We start from the raw sequence: 21,794 nt of genomic DNA on the forward strand, positions 1-21,794 counted from the left end.
ATACTTTCCTCCTGCTTACACACCATGCCCTGACATGTCTTTCCTCAAATGCTCCTTTGCATTTGTTTCCCTCAATGGATTGACGGTAGATAAACTGAGATTGAGTGCAGAAAATGCTTGATAAACTATACGCTGCCATACACATTTCAACTTCTGCTTGCTAGCACCCCAGCGAGATCATTATCATCTCACAAATTTAACAGGCCTACCCCTAACCCCTAACCCTTAACCCTAAACCTGCCTGTTTTTTTTCATATCATCCCTTCGTACCATTCCCCATATTCCCATTAAAGTAACACCTCTTAAGCCTCGGTCATGATTGTGCTGTTCCACCTTCCAACACCTTCAACAAGAAGCTCCCTGTGGCCTATTAGATTCCAAAATGATTGAAATCCTATATAATAAAAGCCTAATATCCTAAGTGTCTGGTCGTCCGGTCATCCAGTCAACCAATCAAAGCGTAATATGCTAATGATATGCTAAGGCTGCTCAACCACTCACTCTGATGTGCACTGACCACCAGGGGCAGACAGTCAACCGGTCGACCAGTTGCTATGACATGCACTGACCACAGGGGACAGCCGTTCCGACTGGTAGGTTAGCTTGCTGCTGGGGCCCGGACGATCATGATTGAGCGAGATGGGCTGGACACGCCCTAGAGCCCTCCTGCGGTCCCTCCTCAGCTTGGCAACCTCCCATGTCCCTCCCCGGTCCTAATCGTGCACCGGTGGGGTCCCTCGGCCTGGCCTGCGCCCTCTCGCAATCTGGGACCCCTCAGGGGATGGCGGAGAGCCAGTTTCGACCTGATCCCACAGGCCAGGCCAAGGGAACCTACAAATTTGTGCACCAGGCCTCCAGTCATCCATATTTGGGTATCTGCATATTTGTCTACCTGAGTCTCCCTCCTCCTGCTCCTCCAATAGGCATGGTCGGCTCTGCTTTCACAATGCCTTTTTCTATATTTATCAATGAAATTCATGGGTGAACAAATTACAGATGAATGTTCCTTCCCATCTACCTTTCAAATGCTATGTCCAGCCCTCTGCCGCCCTCCCTGACTGCCTGAATGTGAGTCAGTAGTCTCAGGATATGAGGCAAGAAATCTGAGGGCATATGGGTTATTTGGGAAGAGCAAGGGAGTGGGACCACAGTGGGAAACTGTGGGGAAAATACTGAAAATGGTGCAAAACATACACCTTAGACCTATCTCACCTTTGAGGGGAGGGAGCTGGGGTACTGGTTATAAGTTATTGGAAGCATGTTAATTCCCAATTATTTCCATCTGCCATTACTCGAGAAAAAGCCCTCAGGTACAGAGATGTAGATCCTGAAATAGTCCAGGTCTAAGCAGTGCTGCTCTATAGGAATATAAAGTGTGTCTCAAACGCAACCTACCTATGGTATTTTAAGTTTTCTACTAGCCACATTTAAAAAGGTAAAATTAATGTCAGTAATGTATTTTATTATTATTCAATATCATATTTTGTATTCAACTAAATCTATTACCCAAAATATTATCATGTAATTAATATAAACAAATAATTGAGATTATATTTTTGGTAATAAATCTTTGAAATTTGGTATGTGTTTTATTCTTAAAACACATCTCAATTAGGACTAGCCATATTTCAGGTGCTCAATAGCCACAGGTGGCTAGTGGCTGCCATTATTGGATAGCACAGGGCTCGGGTACATGGGCAAGCCACCTAGAGTGTCTGCTATGCATAGTCACCGAGATCATCATCTTCTGACTATTTAAAGTGCTGATCTAAGGCTCAGTGTACATTGTTTAGAAATGTTATTTACCTTTTTATGTGGTTAGTTCTTATTTCTCTGAATAAGGAAGTATACTTCTAGGATTTCTTGTGATGCCCTCTTCTTAGTTCCTTCTTGATTGCCTTGTTCAATTAGCTTTTGCCAAATGATTGATTCTCAGAAGTCACCTTATTCACAGGTCCTTAACCTTCTGCAAGGAAAAAGGACTGTTGTTCCCCATTAGGGGAGCGAGGGGAGATCTGCCAGGTCAGGTTCAATGGAGGGAGATAGTTAGCTTTGGGGCTGGCAGCTGGGAGACCCTGCCCAGTGCAAATATATCAACCACTTCACAGGCACGAGAATTTTAAAGACCTCTGTGGAGGGAGATGCAGTGAACTCTTGCAATAACAAACTTGAGTGTTAAATAGATTTTGCTATGTGGAAAAAAAGAGTTCCATCTATCTAACCTAAATTATCCTTAAGCTGGTGGGGTTTTACTTTTTTATTTTTTCCTGTTCTGCTCTATTGCCTGCCTTCATTTCTGAGTTCAAAGAGGTATTTGAAAAGCACAGGATGGGTACTTGGTGAGCAGTTTGCCATTAAGAGGTTACCATGTCTTCCTAGCTAAACAAAACAAGTGCCATTATGCCACAGAGCAAACAGCACAGAGATTTGTGGCATGAAAGAGGCAAAGCAGCAGAAGCAAAGAGATTTTGCAAAGTCCAGGGAAGTCTTAAAGATACTAAATGGTGTTCATTGTCTTCTAATGGAAAATGTGAATTTCCCAAGTCTCACTTAAGTAAGCAGAGAGATATAAACATTTCCAAACCCATCAACTTCTTAGAAAAAATGGGGCAATCTGCTGAATTCCAGAGGATTCAAAATGACCCATCTTTCTTGACCTCAAGCCTAAAAACTTTCCCAGTATCTGTGTTACTTGTGATAGTCAAGCCATTAGTAAATAAGAAGACAGAGGTTTCCATTGGAAAGAAGACACACTATCCTTTATTGGTTATTATTATCATCAGGACTATAGACCCATTTATCTTCCTCTTCATTTATCTAAGATTAAATGTTCAAAATTTAATCTGTCTTTTCTTAAGATTTTCTATGACTTTTCTCTTTTAAAATCCTTTAATCTATATTTCTTTAAAATCTTATTTATTTTGAAATTATCACTTGCCTTTCTTTTTAATAATTTTTTCTTCCTTCTTAACTCCTGTACATCCCTCTCTGCCTTAGGTTATTATTCATTCCCATTCTTAAATCGTCCTACTTGCAGAATTATGTACCTTTGAGCTTTAACCATGGTCAATGGAAATTTCTTCCCTTTTCATTTTTGACCTTTCAAAGGAGACCACCTTTCTCTGCTCCTGGTTCTTCCTGGTCACATGTCACCTGCCTAGTCTTTCTGTTCTCACTTCACCAGACTCTCTCTTCCCAGGGATTTCAATGGCTGAGGGGCTCAGAAGGCAGACCCAGGACTTCTTTGTAGGGCCTCTGGGGCAGAATGAAGTGGTGGTATCACTACACCTGGGTCTGCTTCTTTCACCAGCAGTTACTTGCCACTAACAAATGATTTGAGTACACTGCACTCAGATACTGAAGTGGTATTACTCACAAACTACTAGCAACTAAGGCTATTTCATTTTCAAAACAAAGATTTCTAGGGAAAGAAGTAAGCTTGTTAGTAGTTTAGAAACTAAAATTACAGTATTTTAGGTACAAGTCAAATTATATATTTAAAGATCAAAGAACTCATGGAAACTACTGCCATTTGGAGTTGGTTTACACAGACTCATTGTAAACTTGATTTAATTTCATGCTGAGCACTTTTTCACAAAACTCAATTCTGGGATGGAATAGCAGAGTTTTCTTTTAGATAATGAACTTTTTTTTACAAGTGTTGCTTTATAGAAGACAAGCCACAGACTGGGGGAAAATACTGGCAAAAGACACATTTGACAAAGGACTGTTGTACAAAATATACAAAGAACTCTTAAACTCAACAATAAGAAAACAAACAACCCAATAAAAAATGGGCCAAAGACCTTAAGAGACACCTCACCAAAGAAGATATATAGATGGTAAATAAGCACATGAAAAGATGCTCCACATCATGTATCAGCAGGGAAATGCTAATTAAAACAATGAGTTACCAACACACGCCTCTTAGAATGGCCAAAATCTACAACACTGACAACAAAAATGCTGGCAAGGATGTGGAGCAACAGAAACTCTCCATTCATTGCTGGTGGGAATGTAAAATGGTACAGCCACTTTGGAAGACAGTTTGACAGTTTTTCATAAAACTAAACATATTTTTAACTATACTATCCAGCAATCTCGCTCTTTGGTATTTACCCAAAGGAGTTGAAAATTTATGTTCACACAAAAACTTGCCCACAAATGTTTGCAGCAGCTTTATTCATAATTGCCCAAACTTGGAAGCAACCAAGATGTTCTTCAGTAGCTAAACAAATAAATAAACTGTAGTACATACAGATAATGGAATAATATGCAGCACTAAAAAGAAATGAGCTGCCAAGCCATAAAAGGATACGGAGAAACCTTAAGTGCATATTATGAAGTGAAAGAAGCCCATCTGAAAAGACTACATAGTGTATGGTTCTAACTATATGACATTCTGGAAAGGGAAAACTGTGGAGACAGGGATAACTCTACACCAGAGTGATATTGATAATATGTTGACACAAGCTAATATACCTACAGATAAGGGAGATATACACTCTTAATTAAGGTTAGAGGGAACAGAAAAACTATCATTAAGTACAATACACAAAATAATATTTGGGCCCTTAACAATTTCAGATTACCAGATACAGCACTTTAGAATATCATAGTGGAGGGAAAAATGAAACACACACACACACACACACACACACACACACACACACACACACACAATCAAACAAATCCCAAAGAGCTCCATGCTTTTCTAAGCAGTTACGGAAACTTAGCTTTCAATTATCAATCTTAAACTAGGTCTCCTTGTCGATGAGTTGGTTAGATAACATATAGCAGGTAAGAGAGCAGATGTTAAAATGGCTCTGCCACTTTCTAGTTGAGGAATCTCATCAATAAAATGCAGAAAATAATATCTACCTAAAAAGTTTAGAAAAAAGTTTAGTGCATAACCAAACTTATGACTTTTATTTAAATTAACAGACACTAGAGACAGTTTGGGGGGGGTGACATCTCTGGCTCACTCTGAACCCCATGCTTGTTGTATCCCCGATCCCTATATCAGCCCCTTCTCTCCTGGTGACTCTTGTGGAAGCCATTGTTAGACAATGTAGTGAAAGTAGAGAAAGGCGCAAATTTGTGAAAACTGGGGAAATTCTAACAATAGGTCCATATTAGTTGGGACCCTGCTCAAAATGGTGGACTCTCAAACTGACTGATTTTTTTCACTTCGTATTATAGTGCCTAGAATTCCACCAATAAAAACTGGTTTCCGACCCAAAACATTATGCTCAATTAATATCTGATAAAGGAGGCAAGAGCATACAATGGAGTCAAGACAGTCTCTTCAATAAATAGTGTTGGAAAAATTTGGACAGATACACGCAAAAGAATGAAACTAGACCACAAACTTACACCATACACAAAAATAAACTCAAAATGGCTAAAGGACTTAAACATAAGATGGGAAACCATAAAAATCATATTAGAAGCCATAGGCAGCAAAATAGCAAACATTTGTCATAGCAATATCTTTACCAATACAGCTCCTAGGGCAATGGAAACTAAGGAGAAAATAAACAAATGGGATTACATCAAAATAAAAAGCTTCTGCACAGCAAAAGAAACCATCAACAAAACAACAAGAAAGCCCACTGCATGGGAGAACATATTTGCCAATGTTATCACCGATAAGGGTTTAATCTCCAACATTTATAGGGAACTCATACAACTTAACAAAAGGAAGATAAACAATCCAATCAAAAAATGGGCAAAGGACCTAAATAGACACCTTTCAAAAGAGGACATTCAGAAAGCCAAGAGACATATGAAAACATGCTCAAAGTCACTAATCATCCGAGAGATGCAAATCAAAACAACAATGAGGTACCATCTCACACCTGTCAGAATGGCTATCATCAACAAATCAACAAACGACAAGTGCTGGAGAGGATGTGGAGAAAAAGGAACACTCGTGCACTGCTGGTGGGAATGCAGACTGGTGCAGCCACTATGGAAGACAGTATGGAGTTTCCTCAAAAAACAAAACATGGAACTCCCATTTGACCCTGTGATCCCACTTCTAGGAATATATCCCAAGAAACCAAAAACACCAATCAGAAAGGATATATGCACCCCTATGTTCATAGCAGCACAATTCACCATAGCTAAGATCTGGAAACAGCCTAAGTGCCCATCAGTAGATGAATGGATTAGAAAACTGTGGTACATCTACACGATGGAATACTATGCTGCTGTAAAAAAGAAGGAACTCTTACAATTTGCAACGGCATGGATGGAGCTGGAGAGCATTATGCTAAGTGAAATAAGCCAGTCAATGAAGGAAAAATACCACATGATCTCACTCATTCATGGATAATAGAGACCATCTCACTCATTTGTGGAATATAATGAACAACATAAACAGTTGAACAAAAACAGACCCAGAGTCATAGAAGCATCGAACAGACTGTCCAACCTATGAGGGAAGGTGGGGGTGAGCGGGTAAGAGATCAACCAAAGGACAATGGACACAGACGGGGGTGGGGTGGGTGAGGGCATGTGTGGGGGGTGAGGGTGGCTGGGAGAGGTCAATGGGGGAAGAAGGACACCTAAGTAATACTTTAAACAATAAAGAATTTAAATTTTTTTAAAAAAACTAAAAGAAATCAACAAAAACAGAGGTTTCCATCCCTGGGTCCTTAAAATTCTGGGTTTGCAAAGGTAGTATTTTTCCATAATGGAAAAGATTTCACAAGCCTTGATGAAAATGCGAAGTTCCTTTCTCTTTACCTAAAATTATAGCAAGTTTGCATGAAAGTATTTGTTATCTAATGGTTCATAGACGTTCCTATTGTCAGTTTATAGATATCTGTGCTTAATAAATAAATGAAGATTGGTATCAGAGCATAACAAATATACACGACTTCCTATGCAATGATTTGAAATTATTTACAACTAGAGGCCCGGTGCACAAATTTGTGCACTGGTGGGGTTCCTCAGCCTGGCCGGTGATCAGGACCAATCAGGGCCGTCTCCCCCAGTCCTGATTGGGCCGATCGGGACCAGCCGGCTTGCGGGAGGAACCACGGGAGGTTGGCTGTGGGAGCACACTGACCACCAAGGGGCAGCTCCTGCGCTGAGTGTCTGCTGCCTAGTGGATAGTGTGTGTCATAGTGACTGGTTGACTGGTCGTTCGGTCAACCGGTTGTAATGGTCGCTTAGGCTTTTATATATATAGATTGGGGGGAAAAATTAAGCCTGGCCAGTGTGGCTCAGTGGTTGAGTGTTGACCTCTGAACTAGGAGGTCACAATTCGATTCCTGGTCAGGGCACATGCCCAGGTTGTGGGCTCGATCCCCAGTGTGAGGCATGCAGGAGGCAGCCAATCAATGATTCTCTCATCATTGATGTTTCTATCTCTCTTTCCCTCTCCGTTCCTCTCTGAAATCAATAAAAATATAAATAAAATAAATTAAGAAAAAATATTAAGGCTGAAACAGTAAAAACACATGAAAGCCATTTAGCAAGAAACTTTTAAACACACTCCCTGCCTGGTAAAATGAGAGCTCTTACCACTCAGATGGAAGCCCTAACACTGGTTTCCGAACTCGTGACCACACGTGCCCTTCCTGGATATGCACACTGCTAACAGCATCTGAGCTGCTGCTGTCACCCTGTGACATGGTGGCCCTGTCCCACAGGCAGAGTTCACTGACATACCTGGGAGCATGCTCCACACCCATGGCATTTTCTCATGCCCAGATGGCACAGTCAGCCTCACCAATGGCCACTCACCCTGATGCTTGGCACAGTTCACTGCAGTCTGTGTGGTGCTGGGGGAAGAAAGCTCAGTTGTTTTCATAGGTAGATTCTTAAGGAAGGGGTGGCAAAGAAAATAAGAATAGAGATGGGTAACGTTTCTCTTTTTTACCTCTTCCTGAAGTTCCCTCTCCTTGATTTTTGCCTTGTCTCTTACATGGCCCTCACGAAGAAGACATTACGGTCTTGAAAAAAACCCTGCCCTTCACCAAAAGAAACAACTAACCAAACCTGTAATATTTAGATGTAGCAATTAATGCCTCTGTCATTGGAAGTACAGAAGAGTGGATGGAGAAATGAAAGTTCAGCCGGCTCACTGACAGCACAAAGGAGATGATCGATTGATTTTGAGAACATGGGTAACAAAGCAAATGAAACTTTCAAGATCTCCATCATTTCAGTTTGTAAACTCTTCAGGTAAATAGTAGCCTTATCACTACAATTATAGATTGGAAAAATGACATCCTGGCATTGTGCCAGGAGCCAGTAAGTAGTTGACGTGAATGTGTGAGTGAGGGGAGGACAGAAGACAGAACATGAACATGGATTTCAGCAGAGCGATGGCTTGTCTGTCATTTAATTCCTTCTACACACCAATTCCAGCCACCTTTATGGGCGCCTACTATGTGCAAGGCACACAGGCAATCCTGACCATTTTTCACACATAAACATATTCTCTTCCTGTAACTTGGCTTACTCTCCCAGAAAGCGGCAGGCAGGCCTCTAGAATTACAGAAATGCTGTGCTGGGGAGAGCCAAGGAGGTCAGCAAGTCCAACCCCTTTGTTGGGATGCTCCCAGGGAAGGGATGATGTGGAAAGTTAACACTCAACTGAGTGATCAGGACTGGAAGTGAGGCCTCTGAATTTCAGTCATGAGCTCTTTCCACTAGAAAACATTCATGCAAGAGGGAACAGGAAGACAACGGAGGAAGAATGACTTCCAGGTACCATTAGTTTTGTCCCATTTCCCAAAGAGCTGAAGAACCAGCTGGACTCAGGTATCCGGATCATGGAGTGAATTAATCCCTCAACAAACCTTTTTTCCCCTTTTAGTGCCTACTATATGTCAACCACTATTTTGGTGTGGTACAGAATCCAAAAATAAAACAATATGGCCCTTGCCTCCCATGAGATCCCCCATGAAATGGCAAACATCTTGATGACAATCTTATTAGGATCAGCATGCATTCTATTAATCTGCCTTCATCTGCCCTTACTTTGTCAGAAGTTTTGGTTTTCCACATTTGTACTCAAGTCTTTGCCCCAATGGGATGAGGGCAGAATAAATATTTGCCCTATTTTCATAGAGGGCCAGTACGCTTGAGCAATTAGGTGGAAGCTCTTATTTCCCCCTCCCTTCCACCAACCATTCTACACAATGTGGTTGCATAAAACAGTCCCCAAGACAGAGGGGGAGCTGTGACCTGCAGAAGCTCCCATGCCATACAGACCTCAGGAGAAAGAATCTTCCTTGTGTATGGAAGGCATTGTCCAATAACAATAAACAGCCTGGGTGCCAGCAAGGAGCCAGCAAGATGAAGGAATAACAACTTAGGTTTTATAAATACTTATTTCTCTCCCCACCTCAGCAGGTTCCTGTTGGTGATTTCTCTTCTTTGACGTTTTAGCACGTATATTTACTAATAACTAGTGAACGTCTATATACAAGAGAAGACCCAGGACAAATCAAAGCTATGCCATTGTACTTCTAAAACTTCACGCACAAAATCCAGTCATTGTGGCTTGAGCTTTGCTAAGGTTTGCTATTTATTTGCTGAATTTTAGCTAATGGGAAGAATCTCTTTCTTAATTCCTTTGCAAACCCAACTGTGGTATTATAAAACAACGAAAAAGACTCTTTCACTGGAAAAGAGCTCATGAAATTCACTTACTTAGTTTTAAGAAGAGCAAACAGAAAAAGAGAAGGAGGTGCAGAGGTTCTGAGTGGAGGTATGGTGCTTAATTTCAGGTACAGATAACATTTATCTTGGTAGGAGGGTACGATTTTAGCTGCACACCAGCGTACGCCACAATATCACTAAGTCTAAATATACCACTATAAAAGGTAAAAGGATGAAAGTCCCTATCCTTGCCTATTCCCCTCAGGACCAGCAGCCAATATCTCCCTGACCTCTTAGAAAGACCCAGAAAGGGTTCAGGCTTAATCACTTGTACACAATACACCCTTTGCAGCCTTTTAATATTTCCAGTAATTTTTTCTTATGAGTTTTGAGCTAACGTAATTCTCAAGACACTTCCCTTTTAAGCCTTACATCAGCAGAGAGGAAAGCAGTGAGCTTGGAGACAAAGCAGGGTACAGCCAGATACACGATTTAGCCCACGCTTGTGGCTCTTGGTGGCCTTAATGACAAAGCTTTTAACTTTGTACAATCCCTGCCTCTCAAACAAAGACGTGATTAAAAGAAGGGGGGGAAGGGGAGATAACATAAAGATGGAGATGTACAGGAGGCCAGCTTGGTCCCTGTCCGGCACACAATCCATTCCCGGCCAGGAAAATGATTGCCGCACAATGGCCAGTATGGCCAGCCCAGGGCAGCTGTGAGATATAAATTGTCAGCAATGACCATAAGCACTCAGAGAAACAATTTAATTCCTCACTTCCGCCATCATGGGCTGATATATTCTTTCAAGGTCATTACCCAAGGCTAGAAGGGTCACTTGATTAACGAGTGACAGGCCCAATGAGGGCCAGTGTGCTCAAGCAAGGCCTTATATTAATTAGACAGAAGCTCGGGAAAATAAATGTTACAGAGAAAGGAGGGGCCAAGTCTTTGGCATAAGCTGTGACCTCGCCACCCCCACCCTGTTCACCCCACAAAAGATAACACCCTGACCTTGATCCTTAATGCTATACTTTAGCTTTGTTTTAAAACCTATAAAATATAAAACATAAACCATGCTTGGTTTCATATTCTAAATGACCCGAGCCCTGGCCTCCCGTTTTGACACTGCCTTTGTCTAACCCTTTCTCACTTAGTTATTCTAATTTATCGGTTAATTCTGAGTGGGGATGGAGGGAACTGCTTGCTGTGAACTTCACATCTCAGAAGCAGCTTCAACCATGTTGATCTGGGCTAAGGGAAGCGGGAGAATGATGACACTTCAGTGTTTTAAGCCCGGTGGCTAATAATCTAGCAATTGCTCTTTAATAAAATGGCATTATCTTGCTTAAGGAGTTAAGGAGATTTGGCAATAACAATGGACTTACAGGGAAAATGGCCATTCGAAGCCAAAGGGGCTTAAGCACACCTTCTGCCCCTCGTCCAGTATGCTGCATCTTTTTTATTCTATCTACGCCGAAAGCCTCGCTTGAAAAGACACAAAGGAATAAGTTCCTGGGGGATTCTAGTCAATGCGAACCATTCATTTCCAACATAAGAGACAACTGGTTTCAGAACAGTTTCATTGCCACCAACCATCAGGGAGGGTTTTTTCTTCCCACCCACACACTCACCGTTTCCACCTCTGGTCCCATTGGGAAAGCAACCCTGCTGTCTCAGAGGGGCCCGGCCCTAGGTGTTCACTGTGGATGCAGAGCAACGCTTAGACCTTTGTTTGAATTTCCCAGAAATCCATCGCCATCTAGGCAAGTCAGCTCAGAAGGTGAAGGTAAGAGGCTTAGATACCATGCAGGATATGAGGGATTGTTCGTAGAACTTTCCAGCAAGAAGCCACATCTGCCTATGTGTTCTGTCAAAATGGAGAAAGGAGATTTTACTTCTGAGGCAAGTGGCTTCTGGGATTTCCACCTTCTGACCCAACACCCGTATGTACAGACAAGCAAGAGGCAACTAGCGGATGGTCCTTCTGTGAGCTTTGGGGGCCCACTGTGGTCACCAGTGTCTGAGATATCACCCAATGTTCCCTGTGTCTCCTGCTGTTTGGTCCCTGTGTCATCCCCTCCCCCTCAGTGTAGGTGGGACCTAGTGACTCACATCTATCAAATAGAGGTGGGTCGCAAAAAGACCATGACTGCCCAGCCTGAGTGGCTCAGTGGTTGAGGGTTAACCTATGAACCAGGAGGTCATGGTTGGATTCCTAGTCAGGGCACATACCAGGGCTGCAGGCTCCATCCCCAGTGTGGAGTGTGCAGGAGGCAGCTGATCAATGGTTCTCTCTCATCGTTAATGTTTCTCTCTCTCTCTCTCTCTCTCTCTCTCTCTCTCCCTCCCTCTCCCTTCCTCTCTGAAATTAATAAAAATATATATTTTTTAGAAAGACCATGACTTCTTGCTTGCTTGGTCTCACTCTCTGTGGAGCCTTACATCTGGAGGAAATGAGCTGCCTGTGGGAGCTGCCCAATGAAGCCAAAGGCCCGGTTGATGACTCTGGCGACCAGCCATTAATGGCTCCAAATGGATCTTCCCGTCCAGCCTGGAGATGACAGCAGCCCTCTCGGACTCCTTCACTGCAGCCTTCCGACAGACCCTGAGTCAGAGGTATCCGGCTAAAATGCACCCAAATTCCTGACCCAGGGAAACCGAGATCATAAACGCGTGTTGCCTTAAGTGGCTAAGTGTTGGGGCATTTGTTCCATAAAAATAGATAATGAATATGTCCGCTAATTCCACTGACCCTTCCATGTACTGCGTGACATTATGCAGAACAGTCGACTGCTCTGTGTTTTGGTTTCCTTTTCTCTAAAATGGCAGCAGTCTCCCAGGGAGGCGTTAGATGTGAATTAAATACCTACACGGATTTGATTCTGTTGGTGGGAAGGGAAATTCTATGCATTACCAGCATATTATGAGTCATCAATGTACAGTACCTTATCCAATTTATCAGTTTGGTGGAAGATGTAGTATCATTATCAGGCACCATTATTACGCTATATTTTACATCTCTGAGCTATCTGTCCTTGACGAATATCAACATAGCTACTAGCCAACACATTTGCAAAAACAACTTACACACTTATTTATTCCATCTATTTCTCCAACCAGCCATCCTTCTATCCATTCTTTCAACAAATATTTATTGAGCACGCAAGAGCATTGTAGGAGATATAAAAATGCACTCAATATGGTTTATGTCTTCAAGGAGTTTACAATCCAGCAGAGAAGATGGTATGAGGACACTAATTACTAGAATCTAAAGCAGGAGGTGGTAAGTTTCATTAGAGCAGAAACGTGTGGTGGGAATTAAAAGGGGGGGGGGAATTCGGATCTGGCTGGGGGTGGCTCACAGAAGGACTCGACATTTACACCAGCACTAAGGGATGTGCTGTGGTTCTCGTTACTGAGGTACTGATGATGTGTTGTTGGTCATAGCCCCTCATTCAGTCTCGCTTTGACCAGCACCATGCATCTGAAGTGCAGTATCAGAACAGAGTTATGTTCTGCAGCCAGAGAGCCAAGGTAACTGGCACCCTGGGAATCACACCCAGGACCTCGGCTTCATTACACCAGCTACATTAGAATGATGCATTACTGAACATCAACCTCCTGGATACCGGACAGGCATCTGGCTGTCCAACCTTCTGAATTGGGAACAGCATGTAATGAATCCCCTGTTCCTTAGCATGTTTAACAATTAATAAGCTAGGGTTTCCTTGAGGACAGCAAAGAATAAAATATGAGCATGCCGAGGGAGAGGTCACACAGCGTCAACACGTCGTATGAACACAATACGCGCAATGAGGCTGCAGCACGGGTGGCTTTTCCTCTACTTTAAAATAGACTCAAACATGCTGGGGGTCTATACTATCTGGACATTGGTGGGTCCACATTTCATTCTGCTGTTTAGACCCCCTCTGCCCATTGGACAGAACGGTTGCTAAGAAATGCTATCCTGGTGAGAAGATTTGCTATTACTTTCAGGCAAACTCATAAAAAAAGCCTGTATAGGAAAGAAAAAGAAATCAGGGAGTTTGGTGCCAAGGAACAGGATAAATAAAAAATATTCTGGCCTTTCCAGAGAAGCCAGGTCAGCAGGTTTCACTCTTGTGATGTGTTCAACCAGCCTCCCACTGAGGGAACATGGCACCCACCACAACCACGGAAGTAACAGCCTTAATTAAAAAGACAAAGCAAGTCCTGTATAAAAATCGTCAGATAAGAAAGGCAGCTGAAATAAGTTCTGAACTGGTATTTCTGGAAGGGAGTGTTATTACTGAAAGGTTTTCAAAAGCATTTAAATAGTAGGAGATGCTGACCTGGAAGGCAGGAAGAAGGCAACATAGACACATAACCCGTTTGGCCCTGGCCACCTCCTTGGAGCCTGCTGAGGTCAGGTGACAGGCTCGAGGAACCTGCTCCCTGTCCCTGCCCAGTACCCAGGTGACAAATGAGAAAGTGCCCTCAGAGCCTGCAGCAAAAGTCCAGAAAGCGGCATACGTCTGAGGAGGTCAATGGCACCGTAACTTTATGCTGTCACCTAGATAGTAATTCAGTGGAAATGGGTTATTTCCCACGGAGTTGCTGCTGCCCAGTTGTTGTGTGTCATCACGTGGCCTAAGATCGCCTTATTAGGCTACTAAGAAGCAGATACATATTTTGGGATGAAACAGCAATGATCGCAAAGGACCCCCTTCCTATCCAAGGTTCAAATCTAGGAGGGAATTTTAGGGGAAGTGGGAGAGCTACCTCGTATTCTGCAGTTGAAATGTACTCCTTGTGTCTCAGATTAATTATCTTCCCTAAGCAGTTCAGCTCAGATGTGACCAGAACTTCCAAAGATGTGTTTCCATGGCTGGAAATCTGCTTCCCTTTTCCCAGAAGTTAGGGCAGGCTTTTACGTTTTCTAAACCAGAGCTTCTCAAACAGTAATATGCACACGAAACTGCCAAAATGACTTCAATGCTACTGGTGTGTCAACCACTTTTTGAAGAAGTTTCTTAACTATGATTTTATCCCTACCAACATTTACCTATGTTTCCAGAAGGTTCCACTGATTAAGATAAGCTCATTATGTATGACTTCTAAGGTGCCACCCTTTATATATTTTGTTGTACATGCATTTTCTACCACATAATGGTTGATCACTTACTAGTATCTCTATTATTCCTTTATTATGATCTCCATGGGGTCAGGCCTGTATTTTACTCATCTCCAACACCCCAGTGTCTGGCACAGAAAACACTTGACAACCAGGTGTGGATTTGACCTGAATTCTGTCCCGTGGTGAAGGCCAAGCACCCCATCACCAGCTGGGGTAGTTCTGAATGGCAGAAACATGCCAACATGCTCCGACTCCAAGAGCTGTTTCAAAGCTGCCAATTAACAGATGAGAGGAATTGTAATTGTTTTTGGTCAAATAATAGTTGTATTGAACATCTTGTTCACCCCCAATCCTGAAAATGTAACTACTGGCTCTTAGGAACTGATATGAGCAGCTTCAGCTTGGAAAGAGTTCAGTGTGGACATCTGACCCAAGCAGGGCAACTCAGAGTCTCTCCCCCAGAGATGGGGAATCAGAGCTGAGAGGACCAGTCAGTCCTTCACAATATGAACTTGAGAACTGTGGACAGCCATCTTCCATTCCTGTGGGGACAGGGTAGCAGGAAAAGGCAGTCTACTGGGAGAGAATAAAGATCTGCAAAGAGACCTATACTAAGAGACCAAGAGAAAATTCTCCCAGGGGTACTGGTCACCTCCCCATTTCTGGATCAAGCTGTTCCTGATGTTGGCTCTTAGATTCCATGAGGTGTTCCTATACATTTGAAATAAATTCCCCATCATTGAGTGAGCTTGAGGTGGGTTCCAATACTTGAAAACAACTGTCCTATTCTATGCTTCCTTATTTTGGGTTTGCTGGAGTTATGCCAATTCAGTCAGTAGCACTGACATGCCTATCAACAGGGTTAGATACCTTTAAATAGAAAAGTGAATTATTGCATAATGAGTGCATTTGTGTAAGCTAAAATAACCTTTCAAAATATAAAGTTTATATCAGGAAAAATTACATAGGTTCTTGGAGGTAAAAAAAAATTGGGGAGCTACAGCCTCATTTGATACTGGCCAAAAGGTTGTCATTTGCCAACTTCACTTGTACCATTTTTTTTTATTCTTGCCATAACCATGTATCATCAAAGTCAATGCACCACAGGGATAAAATGCAATTCATTCAATCTGCATAAAGTGTAACCTCATTTAATTGCACCCGAAACCAAACTGTCTATAAAATCGTGGATTTAATGTCTTGATAACATTCTAATGTACTTTAGAATAAATAATTAAGAAATGCTGCTGTGTGTGTCACCTACAGTAATACCCACAACATGACAGCGGAGACACCCTTTAGGCCAGATTCTCTAAATCTGTCCCCATTCGCACACGGTTTCCTTCTAGTCACTTTTGCACAGCCCACGGGATTCTGGATTTATCAGAGGACTGTGTTTTGAGACTCCAAGTTGGGAGGAACTAATAGGCTGTTGCTAAAAATGAAAGCATTTAACTAAATGATCAGTGTTTTATTATTTGGGAAGGAGTATTTTCATAGGTTAATTCAATGACATCCTTTATTAGAAAAAGAAATAAACTTACAAGGTGAACATCAGCCAATCCCACCTCTCAAGTTCATGTTAATTTGTCTTAGTGTTTATCTGACCTGGGCATCCAAAAGATACCAGCAATTCGTTATCTATCTCATCACATGCTGGGTGAGTAGGTGAGAGGCCTGACTCAGTTATGACCAATTGAATTTACTCAGCACAGAGTATCCAAGCCCTGAGTAGATACGATGCTTCTGGCTGATGTTTATCTTCAAAACTTCAGCAGCTGATGGCTCAGAGTTCAGCACCCCCAGTCCCACTTTCAGCACCAAGAGCTCAAACCTCGGGAGTATTTTCTTCTGTTGTGATTTCTGCTCTAAAGTCACGCCTTAATGACTTAAGGGGGCAGCCTCTGAGACGTGTAAATACAGAGGCCACACATGTGCTCAATGGGAAAGCCAGGTCTGAGGGCTCTGAGACCAGCCAGGCCAAGTCCCTCTCCACACCAGGAGCAGCTCAGCCAAGCCACACTTCAGGAATCCCAGAAAAAGGTGTGGGTGGACAATCAGCTTTCTCTTACACATTAGCGGGGAAAACTGACATGTGATAAAGGGCCCAAAGCTGACCAGGAAGTGTCTCGGAGACACGTCAGCCCCCAGAGTAGTATATTCAGTGTGCACACAGTTTGGGATTTGCTGGTGCAGTACTGAAAAGGCCACTGTTCAAAGTAACTTTTCTCCCTGCCTTCACATACTGGCCTCGTTGCTTTCCAAGTTTTCTGGAATGATATTGTCTAGGCATTTCTGTATTCTGATTTTTTTTGGGGGGGGGTCTCATGAACTGTGAGAAGAAAATAGGTGGAGTAGCCAAGTGACCACATGAGAACATTCGGAGGGTTGAACAGGAGTAGTGTGTTATTGCCTGGCAAAAACCACACATCACCTCAATGACTTCTATCACTGTTTACTGTTTTTGTTTTCACTAATCATATTAAACTAAAAAATGGAAAAACCTTCATGTCACTGCCTCCAGCTTTTCATCGTATGCCCTCCTTTTTCCTCTGCTGTAAAGGGTTGGGAAAAATTTTCACCAAGGAATATTGGAATAAAATTTAATTAAAAGTCCAGGAAGGAGGAAAAAGTGATCCTCCACTTGAGTACTAAACTTAAACTCCAGGTGTGAAGGTATACCAACAAGAAGTACAGACTGACTGCATTCCAGACACAAAAACCTCAGTATTTATTTCTAATATCACATCTCTCTGAAAGAATCACATAAATGTTTCTCCTTTCCAAGGAAATAATCCACTTTCCCAATTTCCCATCAAAGCAAGGATCAGAGGAGACGTCTGGACAACAGATGACACACACAAGTGTCACCATGTCCTACACAAGTGTTCTTGTTCCTCACACGGCCTGAAGTCCCCCCTCCCCGGCACAGGCCCATTGGCTAACATAGTGGAGACAGGACAGTTTAGAATCACCATGTAGGTTAGCAGTCGGAAAAAATAAACAGGTAGGTCTGTTCTTCTTGGTTATCAAAAAAAAACTCCCAGTAACACAAGCACCTCTCTCGCCATTTTTTCAATAAGAACATTGTTTTGAATAGATGTACATCACATGCCATATGGAGTGGACAATGGTTACATCAATAAACCAACAATGTCCATTGAATCCAAAGGCACCAAGACCTCTAACTCAAAGAAACACTGCTGGTGAACAGATGAGATGGGGGGCGGGGGGGCTATGCCATGCAGTCTGCCTGAGAAGGGGTGATCTGACAGGGAAGATTGTGTGTATGTGGGGGGGGGGATGACAGCAACTAATTTCAATTCTCACTAAAAATGGAAACCAATAACATATGTTATCAAACAGGTTTTTCTTTTGCCTTTGAAAACTGGGAGAGTTGAACAAGTGTACCTGTGGCTTTCCAAACATTTCTTATGTGACCATATGGCCCTACAGACACGTAGATCTTACACCTGTCTCTGCATTCAAGCCAGGGAGCAAGTGAGTCTATGAATGTCCAGAATTTTATTTTACATTTTTATCAGGTGAAACTGACTTTACATCCTCATTTATATGCCCCCCAGCTCTTCTGGCAAACCCCCAAACCTCCGAACATTTCCAAACTCCCTTGTTGCTATGGTAGCTTCTCTCTCTCTCTCTCTCTCTCTGGCCACTGGCCTTACACTGCTGTTTATCACCTAAGGCAAATTCTCTCTCTCACTCCTTTTCCCTCTCTGTTTCTTTAAATCTCTAAACCACAAAGCAGCATGCGAGCACCACAGAGGGTCAAGATATCAAAAGAGGGAACTTTTATAGGTTTCCTCGATAACATGGACAATAAAAGACGAAGGCGCACAGGCAGCATTACTGACCTCATTTGATGCTGTGCAGCAAAGAGAGGCGGCTCTCCCGCCGTCTGCCCATGTGGGTCTGGGCCACTGGGCTGTGAAGAGAGAAGCTCGGGATCAACACTGGGTCTGGGTTTTCCTACACTCTTACGCCAACGCTTTCCAAGTGTTTCCAGCAAATAATACCCAAATAAACAGAAGGTTACTGAATACATTAAACTCACTGCAGCAAGAAATTGCTTTTTGATGCCCAGTATATACAGACACTGTGTTTCTCTGCACACTCACTTCTGTGAATAGAAGGAGGGATTCACAGACTCCGCGATGGATATCCATGCTGCGAGAGCAGAAGCCCATATTCCAAATATTACAGATGTTAATCACCTCTGCCTATGCAGCTACAAGCTATGTATTTCAGTGACTCACATTAGGGTGAGGTTTTTGGACCTCATAGTCATAAATTACAGTGCAGACACATTGCATTTAAACATGGTGCATTTTTCTTTGGTGTGACACGCGCCGGGCTTTGCTGTGACATGGGCCCAGGAGGACAAAGGCATCAACAGCCCCCAGGAATAATGGCTTCCAAGGCTGTTCAGCCTAGTTACACTCCGACGTGAGTAAAAATGAAACAAAACAGCGTCTTGCAGGTACGACCTTTTTCTTTTTTTTAATAGTTAAGGTCACTTTTATAATCTTTCAGGGAAGATATGTTTTCTCTGACAATAAGAAACTCTATACAGGAGATAACCCCTTTTTCCTTCAGGATCTGGAAGATCTCAAATCCTACCTTAAGGTCTCACCAAGATTTTCTAAGAAGATAGTCCAATGCTCTTACCTTCCTATCCTAACAGAGAAAACGGATAAACCATTTCACCATCCGTCAAAGGGTGGAAAATAAGAATCGTAGTTCTTTTCTCCTCTGGAGAAAATGCCATTCGCTGCCTCCCAAGAAGTCACACCACACTTTCCTTTTTCTTTCTTCCTCTTTTCTTTTTTGTTTGTTTTGAAAGCTTTCCAAATTATATGCTATATATCACTTAGTGATATTTTTTAAAATTTTTATTGATTTTTTTGGTGAAATTGGTTAATAAAATTATATAGGTTTCAGGTGTACAATTCTATAACACATCATCTATATATTGTAGTGTATGTTTACCAGCCCAAGTCAAGTCTCCTTCCATCACCATTTATCCCCCATTTATCCTCTCCCACCTCACCCCACACCCCTTTCTTACTTGTAATCACCATACTGTTGTCTGTCTGAGAGGTTTTTTTTTTTTGCTTAATCCCTTCACCTTTTCCACCCAGCCCCCCAACCACTCCTCTCCAATAGATGTAAGTATGTTTTCTCTATGAGTTTGTTTCTATTTTGTTTATTTTCTTTTGCAATTATCTGTTGGCCACTTGCTCTTTTTCCTCCTTAAGAAATAGCATTTCAGAAACCTATTCAACATCACCTACACTGTTTGATAAACATACACCTTAATTGCAACCAGGACCAGGAGCAGCTATTTGCACATTTCCTGAATCAGCCTCCTGCAGAATCCATCCACGTGTTCACAGTCTGAGGCCACTGTGGACACCGGTGTGAGCTGGGGGCCCATGCTCACGAGAAGGGGTGGCATGTACTGCTTTGCTTAGGCTTCATAAATGTAGGGGATCTGGATCCAGGCAAATGAGATGCAATTTCAGAATAGATCAGTGATGGCGAACCTTTTGAGCTCGGCGTGTCAGCATTTTGAAAAACCCTAACTTAACTCTGGTGCCGTGTCACATATAGAAATTTTTTGATATTTGCAATCATAGTAAAACAAAGACTTATATTTTTGATATTTATTTATATATTTAAATGCCATTTAACAAAGAAAAATCAACCAAAAAAATGAGTTCGCGTGTCACCTCTGACACGCGTGTCGTAGGTTCGCCATCACTGGAATAGATGGTGACAGCCACCACAAAGGCCACCCTTCCTCTGCTTCCCCCAGAAACCACAGCCCTGCCCTCTGCCCACCAGGCAGGCATTATCTAGGAGAATCAGGTCAGCCTGACCCTCACTCTCTACCCACTACCTGCCCAGCATCTGCATCCTGAAACACAGTCTCATCTTTATGAATGTTTATATGTGAGCAAACTTATGTGAGATTGAACATTGTTCCCCCACCCCATACAAAGTGTTAATAACATGTAGTCACACATACATAGGAATATAACTCTTCTAGTTACTTGGCAGGCTAAATAGAGGCTATGAGCATGCCCTCGGGCCTCCCAGCCGAGAGCAAGCACAAGGACCCTGCACACTGAGTGAGGCCTGGGTGCTTCCATCCTCCTTTTCCTCCCATGGGACACTTTTGAGCACAAGGACTTCCCACAGCACAGCTGGCCGTGCACAGATGCAGTGTGTGTCCCCTTCTCCCTCTGCCTCCTCTCCCAGCCCTGGGCTCCTGCTCTCCTGTTGGGTGATTATTTTAGCATCATGTGGAGACATCACAGGGTACTGACTGAGGTCAAGTGCTGAGCAAGGATGCAGGATACATCCTCCCTCTCCCATGAAGGCAGCTGCTCCTCACTGGACCAGAAGTTGCGGGCCTGCATGAAGCCTTCGTGGGGGTGTGGGTGGGGGGTGGTATGCACATGCCTCAGATGCATTCTCACAGGACTGGGCTGAGACACTGGAACTGCAAGAGGCTGATGACAGCATGGCTCAAGCCTGCATAAACGGGTTAGAGACGATTTTATCCAGAGTCCTTATTTTGATACAACTGAGCCAAATGGCCAGGCACCTGCCCGTTGTAACCTCTTGAACTGGTGGAGACTAAATGAGATGACCCTTGACAGAGCAGGGCACTTGAACACAGTAAAACAGCTTATGTTTCCCCATTACAGCTGGACCTGAAAATATTCAAATAAACCCTTTTGTATTTATGTATTTTTTAAGTGACTTAAAAATCATTGCTGCCTCATTTGTTTTCAGGAAATATCTGCAGAGGACTCTACACAGGGTTGCCAGAGAATATCAAGATACATGATGCCTGGTTCAGCAGGAAATATCTGCATTGGAGAGGACTCTACACAGAGTTGCCAGAGAATATCAAGATACATGATGCCTGGTTCAATTTGACTTCTGATTAACAACAAGTAATTTTTAGTACAAGTATGTCCCATGCAATATTTGAGACATACTTATACTAAAAAACTATTCC

Source organism: Myotis brandtii, unplaced genomic scaffold (genome assembly GCF_000412655.1).
Source record: "Myotis brandtii unplaced genomic scaffold, ASM41265v1 scaffold670, whole genome shotgun sequence".
Lineage (NCBI taxonomy): Eukaryota > Metazoa > Chordata > Mammalia > Chiroptera > Vespertilionidae > Myotis > Myotis brandtii.